The following is a 10,320-nucleotide window of genomic DNA, read 5'->3' as shown; positions in this document are numbered from 1 at the left end:
ATATGAAAGCTATAACCTAATAACAGCCTAAGAATATGGGGACACGGGGGAGGAAGAGGGGAGGGGAAATAGGTGGAGGGAGGGGTATTGGAAGGATCACTTCTGTGGTTTATCTTACAAGGGTACAAGTGAATCTTTCTAAGGAAGGATCACTTCTGTGGTTTATCTTACAAGGGTACAAGTGAATCTTTCTAAGAATGGAATATGAATGCTTTAACACAATAACTAAGAAAATGACATGAATGCTATGTTAACCAGTTTGATGGAAATGTTTCAAATTGTAGGTGAAAACACCACACTGGACTCTAGAAGTGCATTAATATACATAGTTACCATTCAATTTAAAAAAAAAAAGAAATAGAAAGCAATACAATAATAGTGGGATACTTCAACACCTGTTCACAGCACCAGACAGATTATTGAAACAGAAAATCAACAAAGAAAAAGTGTACTTGAATTAGTCTTTAGAATAAATGGAACCACCCAATATTTATAGAATATTCTACCCAACAACCACAGAATATGCATTCTTCTCATTAGAACATGGAGCATTCTTCAAGATAGATCATATATTAGTCCATAAAACAATTCTCAATACTTTTTGAAAAAATAAAAATTATATGAAGTATCTTCTTAAACCACAGTGGAATAAAATTAAAAATCAATACAAAGAGAAACTCTTGAAACTACACAGATACATGGAAAGTAAATAACATGCTCCTGAAGGATTGCTGAGTTGATGAAATTAAGATAAAAATTAAAAATAAATTTAAAAAAATTTAAAATAAAATTTAAAAAAATTTTTTGAAATGAATATAAATGGAAACAATGTATCAAAATCTCTGGGTTATAGAAAAATCTATACTGAGAGGAAATTTTAAAGTATTAAATGCCTACATAAAAATGAAATAGGAAGTTCACAAATGAACAACCTAAAATTTCACGTTAAGAAAATAGAAAAACAAAAACAACCCAAACCTAAAGGTAGCAGAAGAGTAGACATAATAAGCATCAGAGCAGAACTAAATGATATTAAGACAAAAACAAAGAATCGATAAAATGAAAAGTTGGCTTTTCGAAAAGATCAACAACATTGCTAAACTGCTTGCTATACCAATCTTGCGAAAGGAGATCCAAATGAGCATAATCAGAAATGAAAAAGGTGAAATCACAAATGATACCACAGAAACACAAAAGATTATCAGATACAGCTATGAACAAACAACGATACAGTCACAAGTTACAAAACGTAGTGAAACTTAGAGGATAAATTCCTAAAATCATATACCTTCCCAGGATTCAACCAGGAAGAAATAGATATCCTGAACAAATCAATAATGAGTGTCAGATTGAGTCAGTATTAAAGGAATATTCTAATAAAAAAAAACTATGAGAAGATGTGTTTAGCTGAATTCTACAAAATGTACAGAGAAAAACTGGTACCAATCCTCCTAAAATTATTTCAAAAACTTGAGTAGATAATCCTCCCTAACTCATTCTATGAAGCCAGTATTATCTTGATACCAAAGCCAGACGAGAATACAATAAAAAACAAAACTATAGACCAATATTCCTGATGAATATAGAGATAAAATCTTTCAGCAAAATGGTCCAAAATGAATGCAACAGCACATCAAAAAGATAATACAACATGATCAAGTGAATTATATTCCAGGGATGCAAAGATGGTTCAACTAATACAAATCAATAAATGTGATTCATCACATAAACAGAGGTAAAAACAAAAACTATATGATCATTTTGAAGATACAGAAAAAGACTGACAAAATTCAGGATTCCTTCATGATAAAAATCTTAATAAACTAAACATAGAAAGAACATAACCCAAAATAATAAATGCTACATATGACAAACCCACAACCAATAACATAATGTCTCAGAGAAAGTTGAAAGCAATCTTCCTAAGAACTGGGACAAGACAGGGATGCCCACTTTTACCACTCCCATTCAACATAGTCCTGGAAGTTTTAGCCAGAGAAGTTAGGCAAGAGAAAGAAAGGAAGGGCATCTAAATTTTGCTGATGATACATAATTATACTCAGGAAACCCCAAATACTCCTTAAAAAAAAAATCTTAGATTTGATAAATAAATTCAGCAAAGCATTAGAATACAAAGTCAATATACAGAAATCAATTGCATTTCTAAATACCTATAACAATCAATCTTAAAAATAAATCAGAAGGAAATCCCATTTATAAAAGCTGCAACAAAAATGAAATGCCTAGGAATATATATAACAAAGAAGGTGAGATATCTCTACAAGGAAAACTATAAAACACTAAGGAAAGAAGTTTCAGATGACAGGAACAAATGAGGAAAACATCCAGTCATCATGGATTTGGAGAATTAGCATCACAAAAGTGACCATATTGTCCAAAGCAGTCTATAGATTCAACGTAATAACCGTCAAAATATCAATGTTTACTCTAATGGCAATTACAACAACAACAAAAATAAACAGGACTTAGTTAAGCTAAAAAGTTTCTGCACAGCTAAGGACACAACAATTCAAGAAATATACAACCTTCAGAATGAAAAAAGATATTTGCATGTTACAAATGTGACAAAGCATTGATAACTAAAATCTACAGATTCTAACTCAAGTTAATCAACAAAAAAAGGACAAACAATCCCATTTATCACTAGACAAGAGACATAAACAGAACCTTCTCTGAAGAAGACAGATGAATAGCTAACAAACATATGAAAAATGCTGATTATCCCTAATTATCAGGGAAATCCAAATCGAAACCACCATGACATATTACCCAACCCCAGGGAGAATAGCCCACATCACAAAGTCCCAAAGCTACAGATGCTGGTGCAGTTGTGAAGGAAAGGAAACACTTTTACCCTGTTGGTAGGATCTCAAACTAAAACAACCTCTTTGGAAAGAAGTGTGAAAAATCCTCAAAGAACACAAAATAGACCTCCCATTTGATCCCATAATCCCATTACTAGGTATATACCAAGAAGAAAAAAATCATTTTTCAATAAGGACATTGGCACTAGATTATTTATTGCAGCTCAAATTACAATCCCCAAGATGTGGAATCAACCCAAGTGGCCATCAAACCATGAATGGATTAATAAACTGTGGTATATGTATATCCTGGGATACTATTCAATCATGGAAATAGAGGCTTTACATCTTTTGTATTAACCTGGATAGAATTAGAGAACATTTTAGTAAAGTATCACAAGAATGGAACAGCATTCAATACTAACTAATACTAGTATTCCATACTAATATGCAGCCAGTAGACCAACTATTACACACCCACACAAGAGAAAACTCAATTGATTCAAGTTAGGGGAAAGGGGCAGAGGAAGGGGGAGAAGGGAAGGATGTAGGGGGAGAAAAAAGGAAAAAATCAATGCCATTCTTCGCATAATTAGAAAAAATATATACTGAAATTTATATGGAACTCAAAAAGAGCCCAAATAGCCAGAAAAAAAAAAAAAAAACCTAATAAAAAGAACAAGGATAGAGTTATCCCATTAACTGATCTCAAATTATATTACAAGGCTATAGTAAACCAAATGTAATGGCACTTATATAAAAATAGACATATAGATCAATGAAACAGAGTAGAGAATCCAGAAATAAAACAGCATATCTATAACCAACTGATCTTGGACAAAAATCAATCAAAATAGTAATAGGAAAAATAAAACTCTTTCTAATGTAAGGTACTGGGAAATTTAGATTGTTACCCCCATACAAAAATCAAGTCAAGATGGATGAAAGACTTAAGTGTAAGACCTGAAACTATAAAAAAAAATACTAGAATGAAACCTAGGTAAAATCTTTGGAGATATTGTCCTGTGCAGAGAATTCATGACAAAGACCTCAAAAGCACAAGCAAGGAAAACAAAAATAAACAGATAGGACTTAATCTAAAAAGCTTCTGCCCATCAAAAGAAATAATAAACAGAATGAACAGACAACCTGTATAACAGGAGAAAATATTTGCAAACTATACATCTGATGGGGAACTAATATCCAGAATTTACCCAAACAACTCAACCAGAACAAAAGGCAAATGACTTCTTTAAAAAGGGGACAAAGAACATGAATAGACATTTTTCAAAAAAAGACATACAAGTGGCCAAAAAGCGTATGAAAAAAAAGGCTCAACATCACTAAATATCAGAGAAATGCAAATTAAAACCACAATGAGAGATTATCTTATACCACTCAGAATAGTTTTTATGAAAAAGTCAAACAATAACAGATGTTGGGTATTATATAGAGAAAAGGAGACATCAATTCACTGTTGGTGGGAGTGTAAATGAATACAACCTCCACTGAAAGCAGTGTGGAGATTTTTGAAAGAACTAAAAATAGAACTGCCAGCAATCCCACTACTGGGCATCTAACCAAAAGGAAAGAAATTATTATATTAAAAAGAAACCTGCACTCAGATGTTTCATGCCATGCTATTTACATTAACAAACATCCTTGAGCCCAGGAGTTGGAGGTTGCTGTGAGCTGTGATGCCACAGCACTCTACCCAGGGGACAGCTTGAGTCTCTGTCTCAAAAAAAAAAAAAAAAGAAAAAGAAAAAACAGATAAAATGTGCTTAACATTTTCTTAATAGATGGGCAAGATGCATGTTTTCTGCTCCTAGGCAATCATAAATTGAAAACAATGTAAAACTGTATACATAAAAAGATAGGTCAATGTTACAGATATAAAATCAGATATAGATATAAGACAGATATAAAATTGGAGAGATAGTCTTTTTTAGTTTGAAACATCTTAGACTCAGGGAAAACCATGTTCAAATCCCTGAGATACCATTTATTCACTGTGTGACATCTGGCAATGTATTACCTACATCTAAAATCCAGTTTCCTGATCAATAAAATGAAGATCTGAATATCTTCTTTTCTAGTGTTAAGTGATTTAGTGGGAAAAATCAACCAATGGTGCTAAGCATACTGTCATTTCTTGACAATTGTTTATCGATTGTAGAACAAACTGTTTATGAAAATTGAGACAAGAGAGTAACACAAAGCCACTCTGACTAGCTTTTTTTTGGTTCAGAATAGAAAACAGTCTATGTATGAGACTTGATGGGCAATGAAACCCTCCTACTTGGAATTATACCCCCTTCTGGCCCTGTTAAGGTTTAGAAATCCTAATAGCATGATTTCACTTGAATTAAAATTCATAGTTGGTATCTGTGGTCAGCAGAATATTGGTCCCCAAAGACAACCACATCCTAATCTCCAGAACTTGTGAATATTTTACCTCACAAGGCAAAAGGGATTATGCAAATATAATTAAATTAAGGACTTTGAGATGAGAAGATTATCCTGGATGATCCAGTTGGGACTAATATATTCCTTACAATTGGAGAACTTTTCTACGCTGGGTTAGAAAAATGAGACAGAAGAAGAGGAAAATACTTAAAGCACTGTGGGCTCAATCTGCCTTTGCTGGTTTTAAAGAAGGTGGTAGAGGGAAAATTCAGGCAGTTTCAACAAATTAGCAATAGCCCTCAACTGATAGCCAGCAAGAAAATAGGGATCTTAGTCCTTTAACAGCAGGAATTGAATTATGCTAACACCTATGAATAGGAAGTAGATCATAGACTAGAGCTACAAAAACCCCACAGCCTTGCCAATAACTTCATTTTAACCCATTGAGACCCAAGTCAGATTTCTGACCTAGTGAACTATATAATAATAAATAATAGAATTTGAATTGCTTAACCTGTATGCATTAAGGAATTTGACCCTACCCAAAGAGAAGTCTGGTCTTTGTCCTGATTATTAAGAGGTGATCTCTAGTTCCCTAGAATGCTCTGCCTGACACACTGTTTGCCTGGAGGCTTTGCCCATATGACAGTCTAACAATGCGATTTATAACAGGGGCTTTGGACAGTGCTCTATCAGGGGAAGAACTGGAGGCTGAAGATGTTAGCTCAACTCAGAGAGAGGCTAGAGACTAAAAGTCAGCCACATAAGCAGTATGCACTGTACTGCAATAAAAAATCTGGACACCAAAAGATTAGGTGAGATTTCCTGGTTGACAATGCATTGTGTACATTGTCATGCATAATGGCTTGGAGGATGTAATAAGCTTTGTGTTAGACCTCTCCCTCCCAGATTCTGTCCCATGCATCTGATCTCTTTCTTTGGCTAATGTTAAATTGTGTTCTCTGTAATAAATCACTAGTACTATAGCTTAAAGTGACTTCTGCGAGTCACCTTTATCATTCCATAGAAGGGACCAAAGTAGGGATAGTTTGTACCTGGTGCATTTCCATCATCTCCTCTCCGATACCCACAGGCAACATTGCTGCTCAGTAGAGTTCACCTGTTCTCCCCTTGACCCACCTTCTGAGATCCCAGAGCAAAATTAAAGGTCTGAGTGAACAACTAACTCACCACACTGTTTTTGATGTGAGCTGTGGCTATCTAGGTTACTTTGGGAGTTCCTTTGACTCTTTTAAGAATGATGGGTATGAGAGCTAATTACATTTCTAAATGGAGCCTTACAATTTTCCACAGATGGTGTAGTCACTTTTCAGCATCAATTTTATACTAAGCAGGATTTGAGTAGATGCCATCTCAAAGTTTGAGAACAACTTATTCTCCCTCTGTTGGGGATCACAGCAGGCAAAGTAGTGGGGGTGGAAGCATTGTTATGCATGCTTGTTGAGGAAAATGTGCTAAAAAAGAAAAAAACAGGTAAAAGTAAAAGCAGCTTAATGTTGAGTGAGAAGGCTTGGGCCCTTTGACCCTTTCTTCAACAACTCACTCTTCCTTACCTCTCATATCTATCTGCTCACAGGACTGTTGTCTCTGCTTCTAAAATGGCTCTCAACTTTGTTCTTCCATTGACCATTACTTAATAATTCTTACAATTAAGAGTCTATATAAACCTCTTTTTGTTTCTCCCAGCTCCTGTGTTTATCATACTCTGCTGCCCAGTCGATCCTTCTGAAGCACACTCAAAGCTTCTGCCATACATCACATTCCAATCTGTATGCAAACTCTTCAACCTGACGTTTAAGGCCTTTTAAATTCTGGCCTTAACCTGCAAGCTTTGTTTTCTGCTTTTCCAAGTTGATTAAATGTACCCTGTATACACTATGTTTGGGGGGCTTCCCTTGTGTTATTTGTGTTATTCCCTTTCCCGGAACTGCTTCCTTACTTCCCTCTTTCCTAATACCTGAAGACTCGACTTTCATCCAGATCAACTCCATTTTGACCAAGAAATAGTCCCTGTTTCCCTGTCCTGGGACTTCTCACTCTTTCCCCCTGTGCCCTCGTAGCAAATCAGGCTGCGTTTTTTACTTAGTGTTGGTTACACTGTCCCTTACTTTATAGTTCACTGAATTGTGGATTCAGAGAATCTAAAATTGTTATCTGATAAAACTTAGTTAGATGACATTGAATTTATAAGAGCCTGGCATGTTACACAAAGGCAATAACTATTGAATAATTCAATCTGCTTCCCTGGCCTTCCCATTTTACCAGGAGGTTGCCTATTTGGAAAAGAATCCTGATGTGATAGTTAAGAGTTTATTCTTTAGAATCCATACAACCTGGATTGGGATACCATCTCATCTCAGCCATGTGATCTTAGGCAAATTGCTTAATGGGATGATAATATTGACCTCCTATAGTCACCATAGGGGTTAAATGAGTTGGTATGAGTTTTTAGAATAGTGCCTGGTACACAGTAAATATTCAATAAGGGTTAGCAGGCTCATTTAGCTAAACTTTCCCACAACTCCATGGTCATGGAGAAACAAAGGACAGGGTAATGATTTCCACAAGATCTTTTATTATTATTATTGTTTGAGAGTCACTAAGGGTACAAAGAATTAGGTTATACTTATTGCATTTGTTAGGTAAAGTCCCTCTTATAATTGTGTCCTGTCCCCAAGAGGCGTACCATATGCTGTAACCCCCATGTCCCTTCCACCTCCCCCTCCTTGCTCCCTCATTCCCCAATCTTTAATTGATTTGAGTTTTTCTCTTAAGAGCATTTGGATTAACAAGCTGTGGTATATGTATACCATGGCATACTATTCAGCCATTAAAAAGGATGGAAACTTTACATCTTTTGTATTAACCTGTATAGAGTTGGAACACATTCTTCTTAGTAAAGTATCAGAATAATGGAGAAGCAATAATCCAATGAATCAATTCTAATATGAAGCCAGTAGACAATCTAATGCATACCTTCCATGAGAGTTTTTTTCAGAATGAGACAGTCTGAGCAGAAGGACCCGATGGATTCTTCAGTTCAGGAGAACAGCAAACCACAATGGATGGGGAAGTTCACCAAGACAAAAAGGAGCAGGCAGGTCCAGAGTCCCACATGGCAAGAAATTAGAGACCAGGAGGTTAGAGAGTACGCAAGGGTAGCACCATGAACACATGGAGAATGCCAATCCCAGGACAGACCTGGCTTGCTGTCTGCTCAGTGTTCACTTTCTCTTTCAGAGATAAGCAGTCTCAGAAATGTGGGCACTAGCAGAGCCCAGCCCTTTGGAAGCAACAATATACATTCACCTCATATTGCACTGACAGAGCTGGAGTTCACGCAGCTCACACATCCCCTGGGCTATCCCCACCACAAGCATATCTGTGACCATCTCAATCTGCTACATCACGTCATGCACCTTTCTTTTAGCCTCTAAAGTTACAGGTTATCACTCTGAGCAAGGTATGAGCTGCAAGAGACACAATACGGAATGGCAATTCTTGTCCCCTTCCTTCAGTGCTTAACTCATTTTCTCCTCATAAAACATTCAAAGCACTCAAAATTATTATGTTATGTCTGAGTCATAATGTTGTTAAAGCTTATAAAAATCATTTCAGTGTTAATTCCCCCACTCAACTTTCTTAAATATTCCTCCTCAAAAGTTGTATATAATTTAACGAGAGAAGGTCTTTTTTTAATGAAGTCAACTGGAGTAATCACACAATAAATGAAATGAGAAAAATAAATTATGCTAGGTACATACAAGATTTGGAGTTGGGAAACAGAGCACTTTAATATAAAATAACCATTTTACCTTGGCTTTGGTCTTCAGGCATACTTTTCATCCCCACCAAATAGAATTAACATTTTTTAATGTTTTACTTATTGCCACCACTGAATAACCAATCCAGAAAGAGTAAGAGTCATGCTGAAGGCAGATGAGGCAGAATACAGAATATACCAAAGAAAAAGCACTTTGGTTCTCCTCAGAGTTCATTTTCTCACAAAAAGAGTTGCTTACAGTGCCTGAAAAATTAGAGAAGTCCAGAATAGTCAGGAACCATGCTGAAAGCTGCTGGCCACATAGATGAGGATGGAAAATGGATCTGGAAAATGAGTTGCTGCCTCCGGAGGCCCAAAAGAGAGAGAAAGTGTGGAGCCAGTGACAGCTACTGGCTGGATCTGGACCAGAGGCTGCAGAGATGCCAGAGGAGCAGAGGCAGAGGACATATTACAATTTTCCGAAGATACGGTCTTCCTTCACACTCTCATCAAGATTCTTTTAAAAAAAAAAAAATGCCTAAAAATGGATTAAATCATTGTCCCACAGATCAAAAGAATGAGGATCACAGATAAAGGCTGTCCCAAGACAGCATTTTAATGATTGAAATGGAACCCTTGTGGAGCTCTAGGATGAACTATTGCATTCTCTTTTGGGAGAGGTGGATACCATCCAAGAGGAGAATATTAAGCCAATAGATGACAGCCGGGAGCATGAAGTGAACACTGTGGAAGATTTAGTCAGAGGAGGTGAGGCTGCCGTTCTTGGTGGTGTGGGAGAACACAGTGAGAAACTGTAGACCGAAAGTCAAAGTAAAATGGTTTCACAGGTTGCCTCAAGTGCCCCTGTGGTTGATGTGCCTTGTTTTTCTGCTTAGTGTTATGACTCACTTCTTAATGTGGTGAAAGACTACACACATCTTTTTTAACCACAAAACCATGGCATCACATCCACCAGTGCAAATATAAGAACTAGTAGAGAAAACCGGAGGCATCATAACATAATGCTTTAAAGGGGATGATGATAGACTCGAGTTCTATAACTGTACTTCAGATCATTCTGAGCACATAGAAGCAGGCTATAAGACTGAATTCACAGCAGTGCACACAGATACCAATGTGGATCCCCAGTCAGAGTTTGAGCCACAGGACACAGGATCAGCTGACATGAGTGGAGTCCTTGCAGCATCCCCCAGAAATGTCATTCCATATGGGGAACAGCTGGCCTTAGATGGGTATAGTCTGAGCAACTGAAGAAACATAACACTCCAGAATTATTCCAGA

This window comes from Otolemur garnettii, unplaced genomic scaffold, assembly GCF_000181295.1.
Source record: "Otolemur garnettii isolate 467f Iridium unplaced genomic scaffold, OtoGar3 scaffold00147, whole genome shotgun sequence".
Lineage (NCBI taxonomy): Eukaryota > Metazoa > Chordata > Mammalia > Primates > Galagidae > Otolemur > Otolemur garnettii.
The sequence above is the reverse complement of the archived record's forward strand: the minus strand, read 5'-3'. Positions refer to the sequence as shown.